This window comes from Triticum aestivum, chromosome 5B (genome assembly GCF_018294505.1).
Source record: "Triticum aestivum cultivar Chinese Spring chromosome 5B, IWGSC CS RefSeq v2.1, whole genome shotgun sequence".
NCBI classification, from domain to species: Eukaryota; Viridiplantae; Streptophyta; class Magnoliopsida; order Poales; family Poaceae; genus Triticum; species Triticum aestivum.
In genome coordinates, this window is record NC_057807.1 from 522768648 (window position 1) to 522787177 (window position 18530).

The 18530-nt window shown below is 49.2% G+C and overlaps 1 pseudogene; it reads left to right on the forward strand.

Moving 5' to 3' along the window:
• The window catches only part of LOC123114949 (nucleolar GTP-binding protein 1-like), a 28477-nt pseudogene extending 10572 nt beyond the window's left edge, over positions 1-17905 (forward strand).
• The last annotated feature ends 625 nt before the right edge of the window (positions 17906-18530 follow it).

Below are 18530 nucleotides of genomic sequence, written 5' to 3' on the forward strand. Positions count from 1 at the left end.
CACGCCCCGCTGCCCTAAACCCTACATCCCCATTGTGAGCTCTCCATGATTTCCCCTTTGTTTGCCCGTCGGTTTCATGCCGTACCACCGAAGACCACGAGCACCAAGCTCCGGCTCGACCCTGCTGCCCCCCTACTCATGCTTGCTCGCGCCCCTCGCGCGCCCACAGCCGCTGTTGCTCGTGGCCACTCCGGCCACTGGACCACCGCTGCGCCCGCATCCCCCTGGCCGAGCCGCCCCACCACAGCCACTTCCCTCTCCCTGCGTCGCTCCGGCCTCGCCTTCCCTCTCCGTGCGCCGCTCCGGCCATCCCCGCCTCCTCTGCACATCGCCCGCAGCCACCACCGTGGCTGCCCTGGCCACTGACCTCGCCGCGGCCATGGCCCCCTCGCTGGCCGGCCCCGTGACCGCCGGCACCCGCAGTGCCCAGTCGGGTGCCCGGCGCCCGCCCACCCGGGGCTCTGCCCCGTTTCGCTAGCGCCCGAATCCACTAAGCCCCCTGGGGCCTATGACAGGGGGGCCATGCCCAGAACGTTTTTATAAAAAAAGAATTAAAAAATAATAAATATAATTAAAAACATTAATTAATTAATTAATTGAAGAATTAATTAACATAATTAATCATAATTAGAATAATCTAATCACTAATTAACCTAATTAACTGCTTGTTAATTAACCAGTCAATGACATGCGGGACCCACACGTCAGTTTGACCCAATCAACGTCCTATTGACTGCTGACGTCATGCTGATGTCATGACAACGTCAGCATACACTATTCTGGATAATGTTGATTTAAAATAATTAAGAAAATTCTAAAAATGATTAAATCTTTTTAAAATTAATATAAAATAAACCGTAGCTCGGATGGAAAAACTTTGTACATGAAAGTTGCTCAGAACGACGAGACGAATCCAGATACGTAGCCCGTCCGTCCGCCACGCATCCCTAGCATAGTGAACCCGCAACTTTCCCCCTCCGGTTCATTTGTTCAAAAACGCGAAACACCGGGGATACTTTCCCGGATGTTTCCCCCTTTCACCGGTATCACCTACTACCGCGTTTGGGCACACCTAACACCGCTCATTGTCTTGTCATGCATCGTCATGCTTATGTTTGCATTGTATTTAGTGTTTCTTCCCCCTCTTCTCTCTGGTAGACTACGAGACCGATGCCGCTGCTACCCAGTATGACTACGGAGTTGACGACCCCTCCTTCTTGCCAGAGCAACTAGGCAAGCCCCCCCCCCCCTTGATCACCAAATATTGCTTATTCTTCTCTATACTACTTGCATTAGAGTAGTGTAGCATGTTACTGTTCAGTTACTCCTATTCTGTTGCATAGCCTGTCATTGTTGCTACAGTCACTGATACCTTACCTGCAATCCTAAATGCTTAGTATAGGATGCTAGTATATCATCATTGGCCCTACATTCTTGTCAGTCTGCCATGCTATACTATCGGGCCATGATCACTCGGGAGGTGATCACGGGTATATACTATACATACATACTATACAGATGGTGACTGAAGTCGGGTCAGCTCGTTGAGTACCCGCAAGTGATTCCGATGTGGGGGCTGGAAGGACAGGTGGCTCCATCCTGGTAGGGGTGGGCCTGGGTTACCAACGGCCCCCAACTGTTACTATGTGGCGGAGCGACAGGGCAGGTTGAGACCACCTAGGCGAGAGGTGGGCCTGGCCCTGGTCGGCGTTCGCGGTTGCTTCATAATAACATGCTTAACAAGATCTTGGTATTTGATCTGAGTCTGGCCACTGGCCTATACGCACTAACCAACTACGCGGGAAATATGGGCACTCGACGTCGTGGTATCAGCCGAAGCCTTCGTGACGTCAGCGACTGAGTGGCGCGCGCCGGGTTGGACTGCGTTAACGCAACTTTCTTTGTAATGGAGGTTGCTAGGTCTGCTCACCGGCCGCGTACGCAACATGTAGGTGTGCAATGGGTGATGGGCCCAGACCCCTGCACGCATAGGATTTAGACCGGCGTGCTGACCTCTCTGTTGTGCCTAGGTGGGGCTGCGACGTGTTGATCTTCCGAGGCTGGGCATGACCCAAGAAAGTGTGTCCGGCCAAATGGGATCGAGCGTGTTGGGTTATGTGGTGCACCCCTGCAGGGAAGTTTATCTATTCGAATAGCCGTGTCCCTCGGTAAAAGGACAACCCGGAGTTGTACCTTGACCTTATGACAACTAGAACCGGATACTTAATAAAACACACCGAGACAAGTTCCACAGGCAACCCGGTGATCGCTTTTCCACAGGGCGACGAGGGGAGGATCGTCGGGTTGGATTATGCTATGCGATGCTACTTGGAGGACTTCAATCTACTCTCTTCTACATGCTGCAAGACGGAGGCTACCAGAAGCGTAGTCTTTGATAGGACTATATTTCCCCCTCTTATTCTGGCATTCTGCAGTTCAGTCCACCGATATTGCCTCTTTACACATATACCCATGCATATCTAGTGTAGCTCCTTGCTTGCGAGTACTTTGGATGAGTACTCACGGTTGCTTTGCTCCCTCTTTTCCCCCATTTTCCTCTTCTTCTCGGATGCCGCAACTAGACGTTGGAGCTCAGGAGCCAGACGCCACCGTCGACGACGACTACTACACTGGAGGTGCCTACTACTACGTGAAGGCCGATGGCGACGACCAGGAGTAGTTTAGCAGGATCCCAGGCAGGAGGCCTGCGCCTCTTTCGATCTGTATTCCAGTTTGTGCTAGCCTTCTTAAGGTAAACTTGTTTAACTTATGTCTATACTCAGATATTGTTGCTTCCGTTGACTCGTCTATGATCGAGCACTTGTATTCGAGCCCTCGAGGCCCCTGGCTTGTATTATGATGCTTGTATGACTTATTTTGTTTGTAGAGTTGTGTTGTGATATCTTCCCGTGAGTCCCTGATCTTGATCGTACACGTTTGCGTGTATGATTAGTGTACGATTGAATCGGGGGCGTCACACTATCCAAATGTTGGGAAGAGCTCTTTCATGAACAAGGTTACAAGGGCTGATGTGGACGTACAACCTTATGGTTTCATAACAAAATCACTTTTCGTTGGCCTTGCAGATTACAAATATCTTCGGTACCAAATGATTGACACTCCAGGGATCCTTGATCAGCCTTTTGAGGACATGAACATCATACAAATGTGTAGTATCACCGCTCTTGTCCACTTGAGGGCTGTTGTGTTGTTCTTCTTGGAAATCTCAGGGTCTTGTGGGTACACTATTGCTCAGCAAGCAGCACTCTTCCATATTATAATATCCTTGTTCACGAATAAGCCTATGCACATTGTGTGCAACAAGACTGATTTGTAGTCGCTTGATGGGCTTCTGAAGAGGACATGAAGCTGGTACTGGAGACGAAGTCAGCGGCTATGAAGACTATACCTCAATACTACTAGGGAAAACCCTAGCAGTAGCGCGTGTTTGAAGCCTATCAGTAGCGCTGGTTATAGTGCTACTAGTAAAGGCGCTACAGCTAAATGTTAGTAGTAGCGTGGGCTGGACCGTGCTACTGCTACGTCGACTTAGTAGCAGCGCTTTCTAAAATGGGCACTACTGGTAATTAGTAGTAGCGCTTCTAATAGCAGGCGCTACTACTATTATTCCGTATTTCTTTTTTATTTCATGTTGTATTCATGCACCTTTATATAAGTTTTCATACCGCAGCAATTTAGAGAATGATTTTACATCATAATGAGTTATTACATCAGTGGGAGAAAGAACCGTGGACTAGTTTCAAGTGGATGGACATCCACTTGAAACTAATCCACGGTTCTTTCACCCAATGATATAATAAATATCATCATCATCATCATCATCATCATCATCATCATATCATTAACAACTTATCATCATAATACATCATTGTCATATAACACCTCCTCATGATCATCGTTTTCATCAATGAGACATCACATACAAGTTGGTCATTAGACATAATCACAACTACTCATCATCATCAACTCTCATAAACATATTGTACCTCATAACCTACTACATTCTCTTAGGACCTACTATATTTTCTTGGGTAAAATAGCATAAAACAAGATAACCCCTGACTCTCCATTATGGAGAATGGAGATTATCCTGTCTCCAATTCTTGCCTTTCACGCAATGTTGCTTCCAAGAACCTCCTTACGAATCTCCATACATTTCTTCCATTCTTTGATTATCATGTGTTCACCATTTTTAGAAACCCGGTATGCACATGTGAGATTCGTAGGACGACCTGGCTGTATGTTCAAAACATCTAGGCGACCATTCTGATACATCAAATGAGGCACACAATCCATCGGGATTTTCTGTTCAAAAACATAGTAATAACTTTGTGGTTAGCAATGTAGTTCAGTTTTAGAAGAATGCAAAAGATACATGGATGTCGTAATAGTAAAAAATCTTACCAAGAAATCTCCATGGAAGTTATCATTGTTCAACACGTGCACTAGTGGCACGTATTCACCATAATTTGGAGGAGTTTGATAAAAGGCATTGTAATTCTCAATGTCAGTACAATATGCGACTAGATGATTTTTCTCTTGATAAGTTAACTTAGATCCATTGGTGTAGTTGGTTCTGTCTACCATCTTCTGCACACTCTTTGAAGCATGAAAATAAGCTATCAATGGAAATAAGTTGTCAACTATTTTGAAATAAACAATATAAATTACTTAATAACTATGTTTGAGGAACTCGCATAGCGGTAGAATTGGAAGCGTATCAACAAGAACCTAAATGTCCAAATTATCTTGGTCGATGTCAGGATCACCAAGATCCATGGTGGCAAACATACCCTCTTGAAAATCATACATCTTGCAAAGTGCTTCCCAACTCGGGCAACCAAAATTGGATATGCTCTCAGAATTGTATAGATTTACCTCAAAAACCATACCATGATGGGTCCTTAGGTTAATTTTCTTTGTTTCATTCCTCTCATGATCTTCAAAACCCATCCTCTCCAAGACATAGCGTATTGCATGGCATGGGATAAGCTAGTCGAATTGTAAAAGACAAAAATTACACATTGAAGTAGTAGAAGTCAAGCTTAATTACAAAAAAAAACACTTAGCGTCGTAGCGTACCATATCACAATCGAAGGCCTCCTCGAGCTTAATGCTGGAGTGCCGATCGTCGTCCAGGTGAGGCCTGTCGCAGAAACCCCGTTTGTCGCCGCACCAGGAGCACTCCCCGGGACCTTCTTCGTCCGACGACATTTCCTATGTTCATAATTCAAAGATTAAACTTGTACAACTAAATATATTTACTACAAAAACTAAATTAGATCATTATTATTCATCACAGGTTGACTATGGGTCTGTCGAGTCTTTTCTTGAAAACTCTCAGCTCACGTGGTGTATATATTCGACTGTCGGTGATGGTAGCTCCTCCTTTCATTCCCGAGTGCATTACACCAAGTTGTCTAGCACACGGGAACGAAGGAGAAGCTACCCCCACGACAACAGTCAGGATTCTTCGTCCTCTCATATATGGTGGATACTCTCCCTCACTGATTCGTCTCTGACATTTGCGACCGTCAGTGATGGTCATTACTCCTCCTTCCCCTAGTGCATAACAAAGGTCTAGCACCCAGAGAAGAAGGAGAAATGACCCCCACGACAACAGTCGGGATTCTTCGGCCTCGACAGTCTTAAAGTCAACCCGAAATATCGTTTAATTATCTTTATAGAAAATCCAGGCCACTCGATATTTCCTACATATTCTAGCACAAGTCATGCCAAAATTCATGGAAAATTCCGGCATGACCTTTGCTAAAACAGGACATATCGAGCGCCTGAAATTTGTCGGAATGGAAATTAATCAACACTCCGGCAAAATATAGGCCACTCGGAGGTGTAACCTGCAAACATGACCGGCCACTTGGCCAACCACATATCCTATTTGAGAAACACAAGATATACATGTTTTTATCTACATCATATCTTATAGAACTCATATAGACATGGAGATTTGGCTGGTCTCACCTCGAGGTCGGAGGGGGTCGGTGACGGGGATGACGGCGGGGATGATGGAGGGGCTCCTTGATTTCTGCTAAAACAAAAACCCTATAAGTTATCACTAATACATCCCGAATAGTACCATACATATAACATCACTAATTGCTTAAATTAAAAACATAACAACAAATCTGACATGTTCAACTAGTTCTTACTAAAAATAAACTTACTATAAATAGAAATAAACTAGTTCTTTCTAAAAATAAACTAGTTCAGCTAGTTATATTAATTTTCATACTAAAAATACATTAGTTCTATTAATTCAACTAGTTCTTACTAAAACCAAACTAGTTCAACTAGTTTATTAATTTACTTACTAACTATTTTAAACACTTACTAAAAATAGTAAAAAAACTACATTATACAATAGTAAAAAACAGAAAAAAAGATGGAGGGAGGAGGAAGGAGAGAGGAGGAGCGGGAGGAGGCCGGTGGGACCAGAGGAGGGAGGGGGCGGGGGAGGAGGGGGAGGGTGCGGCCGGAGGAGGAGGAGGAGGGAGGTGACGGAGTCCTGGATAAGGGGCTATCCAGACAGCCGGACTATATGCTTTGGATGGACTGTTGGACTATGAAGATACAAGATTGAAGACTTCGTCCCGTGTCCGGATGGGGCTCTCTTTTGCGTGGAAGGCAAGCTTGGCGATTCGGATGATAGATCTCCTTCTCTATAACCGACTCCGTGTAACCCTAGCCCTCTCCGGTGTCTATACAAACTGGAGGGTTTAGTCCGTAGGACAACAACAATCATAATCATAGGCTAGCTTCTAGGGTTTAGCCTCTACAATCCCGTGGTAGATCAACTCTTGTAATACTCATATCATCAAGATCAATCAAGCAGGAAGTAGGGTATTACCTCCATCGAGATGGCCCGAAACTGGGTAAACATCGTGTCCCCAGCCTCCTGTTACCATTAGCCTTAGACACATAGTTCGAAACGCCCTACCCGAGATCCGCCGGTTTTGACACCGACATTGGTGCTTTCATTGAGAGTTCCTCTATGTCATTGATGTAAGGCTCGATGGCTCCCTTAACCTTCAACAACGCAGTCCAGGGCGAGACTTTTCTCCCCGGACAGATCTTCGTGTTCGGCGGCTTCGCTCTGCGGGCCAACTCGCTTAGCCATCTGGAGCAGATCGACAGCTACGCCCCTTGCCATCAGGTCAAGTTCGGAAACTTGAATTACACAGCCGATATCCGCGGAGACTTGATCTTCGATGGATTCGGGCCTACATCAGGAGCGTCGAACAGTCACAACGAGCACGACTTAAATCTGTTGTCGGACAGTATTCGGGATATCGCCTCTGCAACTGCTCCGGACCTAAATCCGGGGCAGATCGCGTCGTTTGAGGACGGGTGGATGGACCCCGCCATGGAGGCGGCATACTCTTTGGCGGTAGAGCCAAACACAGATTCCGTGTTAAGGGAATCTGCGTCACCGGACCCCCGGACTTGTGTCGGGATGTGGGTTCCGAACCGCGCGCGCCCGGGCCCATCAAGTCCGATTGGGCTCCAGTAATGGAGTTCACCGTCACGGATATATTTCAGCACTCCCCCCTTGGCGATGTGCTAAATTCGTTAAGGTCTCTCTCTCTCTCTCTCCCTCTCTCTCTCTCTCTCTGTCAGGAGATTCCTGGCCGAACTATGTTCGGCTCGAGTGGGAAGCAGGCAACGAAGAAATTCGTTAGTACCCACCACCCACTTCATAGCCACTGTCAATGATTTGACCGACGTGCTTGACTTCGACTCCGAAGAAATCGACGGTATAGACGACGATGCAGGAGAAGAACAGGAACCACCGCCCACAGGGCGCTGGACAACCACATCTTCATATGATATATATATGGTGGACACCCCCAAAGAAAACAATGGCGATGAGGCAACAGAAGATAACCCCTTAGGAAAGAGATCAAAGCATGGGCGTCATCGGCGCCACTCTAAGCCCCGCCACAGCAATACCGGCACAAGAGAAGAAAACAATCCAGATGGTGCTGTCGGTGTCAAAACCGGCGGATCTCGGGTAGGGGGTCCCGAACTATGCGGCTAAGGCTAATGGTAACAGGAGACCGGGGACACGATGTTTACCCAGGTTTGGGCCCTCTCGATGGAGGTAATACCCTACTTCATGCTTGATTGATCTTGATGATATGAGTATTACAAGAGTTGATCTACCACGAGATCAGAGAGGCTAAACCCTAGAAGCTAGCCTATGGTATGATTGTTGTTGTGTCCTACGGACTAAACCCTCCAGTTTATATAGACACCGGAGGGGGCTAGGGTTACAGAGAGTCAGTTTACAAAGAAGGAGATCTACATCTGAATCGCCAAGATTGCCTTCCACGCCAAGGAGAGTCCCATCCGGACACGGGACGAAGTCTTCAATCTTGTATCTTCATAGTCCAACAATCCTACCAAAGTATATAGTCCGGCAGTACGGATACCCCCTTATCCAGGACTCCCTCAGGTGCCGAATAGGAATACAATGCTGATCAGCCTACCTTTGAACAGGCCGAACAGGAACACGGGCAGGTCAGCCTAGAGGAACAGGCGATAGATAGATACTTGGGGGATGACAACTATATGCCTCCCTCTGAAGACGAGGTGAGCCTCGGCGACGATGAATTCGGCATACCTGAGGATCCCAAAGAGCAGGAGCACTTTAAGCGCCGGCTTGTAGCCACTACAAGAAGCCTGAAAAAGAAGTAGCAACAGCTCCAAGCTGATCAAGATCTGCTCGCAGACAGATGGAACGAGGTCCTGGCGGCTGAGGAATACGGACTCGATCGCCCCACCAAAGGTTACACAAACCACAAGTTGCTACCTCAACTAGAGGAGCAGGCCGTAGAGCCTACACTACGAGCACAAGACGAGGCTGACCGGCCACCTCGTGGTCGGTATAAAATGGCGTATCAGACCGAATACCAGCCCGCACCCCCACGCCAGTTCACTACGGCTTGGGGCAATACGAAGGACCTCCGAGATCTATTGGAAAACAAAGCACGACAGCCAAGATCAATCTACGGATCATAGGGGCGCGCCCCAACACTCGATGATGACCGTCATGCCGGATACATTAACAATAAGTCCGGCCGGGCCGAACATAACCGGCCAGACATAGTCGCACTGCGTAGCGACATAGCCTGGCACAGAGGCGCCTCACACCCCCTCTGCTTCACTGATGAAGTAATGGATCACGAATTCCCAGAAGGGTTTAAACCCGTAAACATCAAATCGTATGATGGCACAACAGACCCCGCGGTGTGGATCGAAGACTTTCTTCTCCACATTCACATGGCCCGCGGTGATGACATACATGCCATCAAGTATCTTCCCCTTAAACTCAAAGGACTGGCCCGACACTGGCTGAATAGCCTGCCGGCAAACTCCATCGGCAGTTGGGAAAACCTGGAGGACGCGTTCCTCGACAACTTCCAAGGAACCTACGTGCGACCACCGGATGCTGATGACTTAAGTCACATTACCCAACAGCCCGGAGAGTCAGCCAGGAAATTCTGGACTCGGTTCCTAACTAAAAAGAACCAAATTGTCGATTGTCCGGATGCCGAAGCCCTGGCGGCCTTTAAGCATAATAACTGTGGCGAGTGGCTCGCCCGACACCTCGGCCAAGAAAAACCGAAGTCCATGGCGGCCCTCACGACACTCATGACCAGCTTTTGCGCGGGCGAGGACATCTAGCTGGATTGTAGTAGCACCACGCCAAGAAGCTCCGGCACTTCAGATGTCTGCGACAGTAACGGCAAGACGTGACGCAATAGACACAAGCGTCGTAACAATGGTGACAACACCGAAGACACGGCAGTCAATGCCGCATTCAGCGGCTCAAAGTCCGGTCAGCGGAAAAAGCCGTTCAAAAGGAACAATCTGAGATCGTCCAGTCTGGACCGCATACTCGACCGCTCGTGCCAAATTCATGGCACCCCTAACAAACCAGCCAACCACACTAACAGAGATTGCTAGATGCTCAAACTGGCCGGCAAGTTAAATGCCGAAAGCAAGGACAAGGGGTTGCACATCGATGATAACGAGGAGCCCCGGCGTCCGAACACTAGGGGCCAGAAGAAATTCCCCCCCCCCTCCCAGGTGAAAACGGTAAACATGATCTACGCCACCCATATTCCCAAACGGGAACGAAAACGTGCACTAAGGGATGTCTATGCGATGGAGCCAGTCGCCCCAAATTTCAACCCATGGTCATCCTGTCGGACCACTTTCAATCGCCAGGACCATCCTACCAGCATCCGTCACGGTGGTTCAGCCGCATTGGTCCTTGACCCAATCATTGATGGATTCCACCTCACACGAGTCCTTATGGACAGTGCAGTAGCCTGAACCTACTTTATCAGGACACAGTGCGCAAGATGGGCATCGATCCCTCAAGGATCAAACCCACCAAAACCACCTTCAAACGTGTAATTCTAGGGGTAGAGGCCTGATGTACGGGCTCCATAACACTGGAAGTGGTCTTCGGATCTCCGGATAACTTCCACAGCGAGGAGTTAATCTTCGATATCGTCCCTTTCCGTAGTGGCTATCATGCACTACTTGGACGAACCGCGTTCGCTCGATTCAATGCGGTACCACACTATGCATACCTCAAGCTCAAGATGCCAGGACCTCGCAGGGTTATAATAGTCAATGGAAACAAAGACCGCTCTGTCCGTATGGAAGAGCATACTGCGGCCCTCGCAGCAGAAGTACAGTGCAGCCTTCTTCGGCAAACTGCCAATTCGGCATTGACAACCCCAAACACCGCCAAACGAGTCCGGAGCACCCCGCAGCAGGACCGTCACGCACGCCAAGAGCATGATTTGCAGTCACGCCTCCTCCCCAGCCTAGTTCAGGCGGCACTGGTGCCACGTGTACATAATTACGCACTCAAAATACCATGGGCATAGGCGGAGGCGCGATGACGAGGTGGTCCACAGTGCGGTTCAACCGCCACGAGGCCCACATACATATGTAACTTCCTTTCTCTTTCAGGGCCCCACTTTCGAATAGCCCCTTCAGAGAACCTGATCAGCGGACTCATCACAGGAGTGAAAACCAAGGAGGCAAGAGGCGTTGCGCACAAGGGAATACCCAGGTGGTCTCTGACTAATGATCGATATACCTGTTTTACATACCCGCATGCGACCCATCCTTGGATATGACATGTCAAATGGTCCTATTCGTTTCTACTTCACGCATTAATTGTACACATATGCCTTGATGTATTATTTAAATAACATCGAGAAACAACATACATCGTCAGCTTGTTATTCCTATCTTCATGTTTTCCCTTGAATGTTTAATGCATCCGTACACTTTGGTACGTCCAGTTTGCCAGGGGCTTCTTATGGTGTCCCATAATACGACAAGATAAGTCCGAACAATTTCGATAGTGCGGCACCCCGAACTTATAGCATTATATGCATCAGCTCCGAATCATGTCTTGGGTCAATAGTTGGGTTAGCCCGGCTCCCTTTTTTTGGTACCTTACGTTCCGTTATATTGGCTAAGGTAGCGCAGGGAAAACTACAATGATTGTGTCCCGGTTCTTCCGGACAAGCACCTCAGTAGAGAAAGCTGAAAACTGACTGTCATGATGCGGTGAGAGCTGGTCGCTGTTCGAGTGGTTTAAAATCCTTAAAGATTTTTTCCGCTTCAAGCGAGGAATCGGCCTTGTCCGATCTAGGCGTGTCTAGCGCCCCGATTCGGCTTTCCGAATATTAGGGGCTTCGCCAAAATTTAAAATTGTAGACTTCTATGGCTAAGTGAGAGTTATAAAGCCACATAGTCTGATTGCCTTGTTCGCTGCGCTGAGCACCTCCTTAAAGGACCAAAAATTTGGATAAAGAGTGTTTGGGTTTTCCACGAACACCCCAGTACTAGTTACAAGGGGGCAGAAGCCGACGACTGGCCTACTTTCAGAATTTTATAAACAGCCGCACAGAAGGTAATATTTTAAATCAACAAAGCATTATATAAGCGCAAACAAACTCATTTTCCTTTTACAAAAACGACATGAGTACATTCACTCAAACATTATGTCCTTGGTACATTAATTGGCCACAAGGCGAGCGCATTTCATAACGCCATCATAATATTTTTCGGGGTAGCGATGCTGCTTACCCTCAGGTGGTCCATCCTTCACTAGCTTCTCAGCATCCAGTTTGGCCCAATGCATCTTCGTGCGGGCAAAGGCCCGGCGGGCACCCTCAATGAAGACAGATTGCTTGATAACTTCAAGCCGCGGACAGGCATTTACCATCCGCTTTATAAGGCCAAAGTAGTTGTCGGGCAGAGGCTCACCAGGCCACATCCGGACTATCAGGCCCTTCATGGCCAGTTCGGCCGCCTTGTGGAGTTCGACCAATTGCTTCAGTTGGTCACTCAAGGGCATCGGGTTTTCGGCTCCAGCATACTGGGACCAAAACAACTTCTCTGTTGAGCTCCCTTCTTCGGCACGGTAGAACTCCATGGCATCCGATAAGCTGCATGGTAGATCTGCGAAGGCCCCTGGAGAGCTTCGAATTCGGTTAAGTAAAAGAAACGTCTCCTCCACATGCTTGTTCTGCATAATGAATGCCTTATCCGCCGCTATCTTCTTGGCCACCTGGATTTCCTGGAGGGCCTTTTGGGCTTCCGCCTTGGCATCTTTCGTGCTCTCGAGGGCTTTGGCAAGCTCGGACGGTTGCGTCTTGAAGTCATGCTCCAAGGACTCGAACTTCTTGCCGAACTCCTGGAGCTCTTGTTGTACCTCTCCCACTAGAACATCTTGCTTTTCACACTCGGTGTGCTCCGTGGCTGCCTTGGCTTCGGCCTCGGACAACGCTTTCTTCAGGGCCGCCACTTCGGTCATGGCCCCTATTAAAAATCATGATGCTTTTTGTTAGTATCACCATTTTTCTCCTCTACATGACACACATATGGGGTATCACTTACCTTTTTTCTCCTTGAGCTGCCTCTTCATGAGGCCGAGCTCTTCTTCGGCCTGCCCCAAGTCCCACCTGAGTCCAGCAACCTCAGCTGTGCGAGCAGCGGCGGCCAGCAGCAATGCCTGCTTATTAACTTAGACAAGTACTGTCAGACTCCTGCGGTTTTTAGTTGACCCTCCGTTTGGCTTTTCTTTCTGAACACCAAACAGAGTATCAGGGGCTACTATCTATTGGGTGATATTTTCTCACACTTTTTCATTACTTACCTCAAAGCCTGTTAGTAGGCTGGTGCAGGCTTCGGTCAACCCGCCTTTGGTGGACCGAACCTTCTCAATTACCGTACTTATAAGAGTATGGTGCTCTTTGTCAATGGAAGCGCCGCGAAGCACTTCCAGCAGATTCTCCGATGTCTCCGGCTGGACGGAGGTCATCGGCACAGCCGGCTCGCCCTCCTTAGCGTGGGGCTGCCTACCTGAATCCGAAGCCTTTGGAGGCTCCGGCGCGGTAACCGGTTGGGAGCCAGACTTGTTGTGGCCCCCTTCCACGTAACCCATGGGGATCTTGCCCCCCATGCACCCGGCGTCTGGGATTTCGCCTTGGGGCGTCTCCAGAAACGTCGCCCCGGCCCCGGTATCCTTTGGGACAACACCTCGGTGTCGTTGCGGGTCGTGGGGAGGTGGCCGTCGGGAGTGAACCGCTATTCATCTTTGACTCACTCAAGGACCCATCCGAAGAGGATACCCCGAGATTGGACCCGGCTGGAATGCATATACGTGTCCGGCGTTATTACAAACTATGAAGTTAAAGTCGCACGAAAAGGATTACAAAATGCGGATACTTACGACCTCGCCCAGGGCTTGCCCCTGGGCAGCCACTCCTCCTTGTTGTAGGCGGCGGTAGTGGAGTGATCCGGAAGGGACGCCTTTCCCTTCTTCAGTGTCCTAGCCTCCCCCTGTGGGGCGGCTTTCCTTTTATTCTCCTCCCCCAATGCGGGGAGGGAGAGTTTCCTCATGTTTCCCCCTGTCTCCGTGGGAGGAATCTGCCTCGCCATCCTCGGACGACGAGTTTATTACGGCCCTGCGCCGGAGACCCTTCCTGGTCCCCGCGGCCATCTTCCTGGACCGTTCGGCCTCCCCAGACGGGGCAGTCTTCCTTTTCTTCTCCCCCTCGTCCTCGGGGGGGGGGAGAGGGGGGAGTGCGCCTAGTCGTCATCGGACGAGGCGTTTGGCGCAACCTTGAGCCGGAGACCCTTCCTTGTCCCCGTGGCCTTCTTTTCGGCCTTCTTTTCCGGCACCTTGTAAGGCGTCGGAACCAGCATCTCCATTAGGAATGCGGTTGCTGGATCTTCAGGTAGCGGAGCCGGACAGTCGACCCGCTCCGCTGTCTCCATGTAATCCTGTTTTGTCAGCATGATGACTTAAAATCCTCTCACAAATATGCTGGTAAAGGTACATCTTGTGATGTTTAGAGAACTTACCGGATTGGCAAGCCGCGTGGCGCTGAGTCCGCGGTCCTCGGAAGTGGGAGGAGGAACTTCACCGGTCTTGAACAGCACCTTCCAGACATCCTTATGCGTCGTGTCGAAGAGCTCTCGCAGCATCTGGTGTCCGGCCGGATCAAACTCCCACATATTGAATGCCCATCTTTGACACGGGAGGATCCGACGGACGAGCATGACCTGAACCACGTTGACAAGCTTGATTTTCTTGTCCTTCATACTCTTGATACAGGTCTCGAGTCCGGTCAGCTCTGCGGGTTCGCCCTAGGACAGGCCCTTCTTTTCCCAGGAAGTGAACCGCATGGGGATCCCGGACCAGAATTTGGGCGCCGCCGCCCAGTTGGTGTCATGCGGCTCGGTGATGTAGAACCACATCGATTGCCACCCTTTCACGGTCTCCACAAAGGAGCCATCAAGCCATGTAATGTTGGGCATCCTGCCCACCTTGGCGCCTCCGCACTCCGCCTGCTGGCCGCTAACGATCTTCGGCTTCACACAGAAGATTTGCAGCCACAGGCCGAAGTGGGGCGTGATGCAGAGGAAGGCCTCGCACACGATGATAAACGCCGAGATGTTGAGCACAAAATTTGGGGATAGATCATGAAAATCTAGCCCATAGTAATACATGAGCCCGCGGACGAACGGGTGGAGTCGAAATCCTAGTCCGCGGACGAAATGAGGGAGGAATACTACTCTCTCCCGAGACTTTGGGGTGGAGGTGATCTGTCCCTCCGTCGGAAGACTGTGTGCGATGTTTTCGGCCAGGTATCCGGCCGCCCGAAGCTTGGTAATGTCCTCCTCTGTGACGGAGGAGGCCATCCACTTGCCTCCCGCTCCGGACATGCTACGGATGGTCCTACGGAGAAGGTGAGAACTTGGGCGCTGGGGCTGGAGAGTGCGAGAACGAATGAGCAAAGGAGGAACAAGGCGTGGGTAAAATCGGGAGTTCTTATCCCTTTATAAAGGCGGTGAAAAAATGTGCGCCTCCCCACTTGCCCGTCACGATTGATGGCACGGTTGGGTTACCCATACCCACATTGATGAGGATCCCGCAATAAGGGGGACACGATCTCCGCTTCGACAAGACGTGCTAAGGAAACCACCTCGCAATGTGTGCGGTAGCTGGTTGTAAAAAATGGTTCGAATAATGGCCGGGCCGTGGCGTGATGTCACGCTACGAAGAGTTGTCAGCAGATTAGATTTGTGGATTATTGTTCTATCTACGGTGGTATGTGAAATTTGTCTTGTAGAGCCGGACATGACTTAAGTCTTTGAAATTTATCTTGGAGTATTCGGAGATGGAACCCGTCTTGCAATGCCGAAGACAATCTGCGCGCCGGACTCATCGTCATTGAAGCCTGGTTCAGGGGCTACTGAGGGAGTCCTGGATAAGCGGGTATCCGGACAGCCGGACTATATGCTTTGCCGGACTGTTGGACTGTGAAGATACAAGATTGAATACTTCGTCCCGTGTCCGGATGGGACTCTCTTTTGCGTGGAAGGAAAGCTTGGCGATTCGGATGGTAGATCTCCTTCTCTGTAACTGACTCCGTGTAACCCTAGCCCTCTCCAGTGTCTATATAAACCGGAGGGTTTAGTTCGTAGGACGACAACAATCATAATCATAGGCTAGCTTCTAGGGTTTAGCCTCTACAATCTCGTGGTAGATCAACTCTTGTAATACACATATCATCAAGATCAATCAAGCAGGAAGTAGGGTATTACCTCCATCGAGAGGGCCCGAATCTGGGTAAACATCGTGTCCCCAGCCTCCTGTTACCATTAGCCTTAGACGCACAGTTCGGAACCCCCTACCCGAGATCCGCCGGTTTTGACACCGATAGAGGGGGCGGGGTGGAGGGGGAGAGGGCGGCCGGAGGAGGAGGAGGAAGGGGGCGAGGGTGGAGAGGGAGGGGGCAGCCGGAGGAGGAGGAGGGAGGGGGCGGCCGGAGAAGAGGAGGGAGGGGCGATGGGAGGAGGGCGGCCGGAGGAGGAGGGGAGGAGGGAGTACCTTGGTGAGGAGCAGCGCGGCGGCGGCGGACGACGGGTTCGGCGCGGCCGGGCAAAGCGAGTGAGAGGGAGAGAGTGCGCGAGAGGGAACTGCACCGCTCTAGGATAAGGTAAGGCAGTAGTAGCATGTTTCAGAGAAAAGCGCTACTATTAAGGGACGTAGCAGTAGTGCTGGTGGGTTACACGTGCTACTGCTAAGTGTGTCTAGACAACTGCAGTACAAGTATAGCAGCAACGTTCTTTAGCAAAACGCGCTACTGCTAAAGTAGTAGCAGTAGCGCGGTTTATTTAAATTCGCTACTACTAAGTAGCAGTAGCGCCCTGTTTTGTCAAGCGCTGCTGCTAAGATGCTGTGTATAAGGTTTTCCCTAGTAGTGCAAGATGGAGATCCTAGTGAAGAGGGTGTTTTGTTGACTATGAGTGCCTTAACAGTCGAAGGTGTGATGGCTGTTAAGAATGCTGCATGTGAGAGGCTTCTCGAGCAGAGAGTGGAGATCAAGATGAAGTCAAAGAAGATCAATGACTGCTTAAATAGGTTTCATGCTGCTATGCCCAAGCCTCGTGACAACAGAGATAGGCCTACTTGCATTCATCAGGCTGTTCTTGAAGCTCAAGCAATTGTGGCTGCAAAGGAAATGAAGAAGCTTGAGAGGGACCTTGAGGATGAGAATGGAGGTGTTGGTGTCGATTCGGCCAGTCTCAAGAAGCATTACTTATTGGCCAATGATGAATGGAAGGAAGATATTCTCCCTGAGATTTACATGGACATAATGTTGCCGATTTCTTGGATCCAGATATCTTGGAAAGGTGTGAAGAACTAGAAAGGGAGGAGGGTCTTCGTCTTGAAGAAGAAGCTGCTCAAGCTGCTTTCATGATTGATGGCCATGAAAAATTAACTGAAGAACATCATGAGATATTTGGTCAGATTAGGAAGAAGGCAATGGTCATCTAGGAGCATAGGATGAACAAGAGTACTACAGAGAGCCGTCCTATTGTTCCAAAGAAACAAGAGAAAGATGGGAAATTCACAACCAAGAGATTGGGCAGGCAACTCACATCCATGTGTGTTGATCCTAATGCTGCTATGAACTGACTTTGTAGCGAGTCAAGAGGCCATAACAGTGAGAGGTCAATGAACAGAGCTAATTGTGATGACGCTATGGACGCTGATGGCCAACATTCCGACAAGGAACTGCGTACAAGGTCGAGGTCTAAGTACAAATCCCAACCAATTGAAGTGGTCGTGCTAGGTGATGGGCTCAGGGACACTACTCAAAAGAAGAAGGCCATCAAGAAGTCAAGGGACTCTGTCAAGAACAGGAACAAGGAGGCTCGCCATGGGGAGGCGGATCGCTTGATCCCTACCTTGAAACCGAAGCATCTCTTCTCTGGAAGACGAGGCATTGGAAAGACCAGAAGGCATTAAGCCAGTCAATCTAGATGTTGCTGCCTGCGATCACCGGACAGGTGCGGGATGTTCTTTACATGATTGATGTATTCATCAGATAGGGTTGTTAATCTTGAAATCATGCTGATTTTGTAAAACTAGATCCAAAAGTGTCGGAACCAGCTCAGATTTTGTAGTCAATTGGTTGTGTTGTAGGGAGCTGAGAGGAGTTTACATATCGTACTACACTCTCAAATTGCATTTAGTAATTTTATCAGTAACTAAAAAATGCACTGCTATCATGATAAACTAGAGTTTGGTTATGCAAGCACTGTAGATGGCCTGTGAAGCATTGCTCGAGCTACATACACATGTTTATTGAAGGTTGACTCTCAAGTCTTCATTTTTGCCTTGTGCTGGAACTACTATTTCTTGGGTTGGTTATCTCTAGCTTTTGCTCCCTTTTACGCGTCGTCAGCTCATTTGTTAGAATATGTCGTTGCTGAACTGTATGGAGGTACTTGGTACCTTCAGTTTATTATGCACTAGTAAGGAGTTGTGTCAATTTTTGTTTGATGGTGTTAATGTAATCGAACGGCCTGCTTGTTCTACCTTTACTGAAATACTGGTAGTATGTTGCTACTGGCGAGTTGTGAGTACTTAA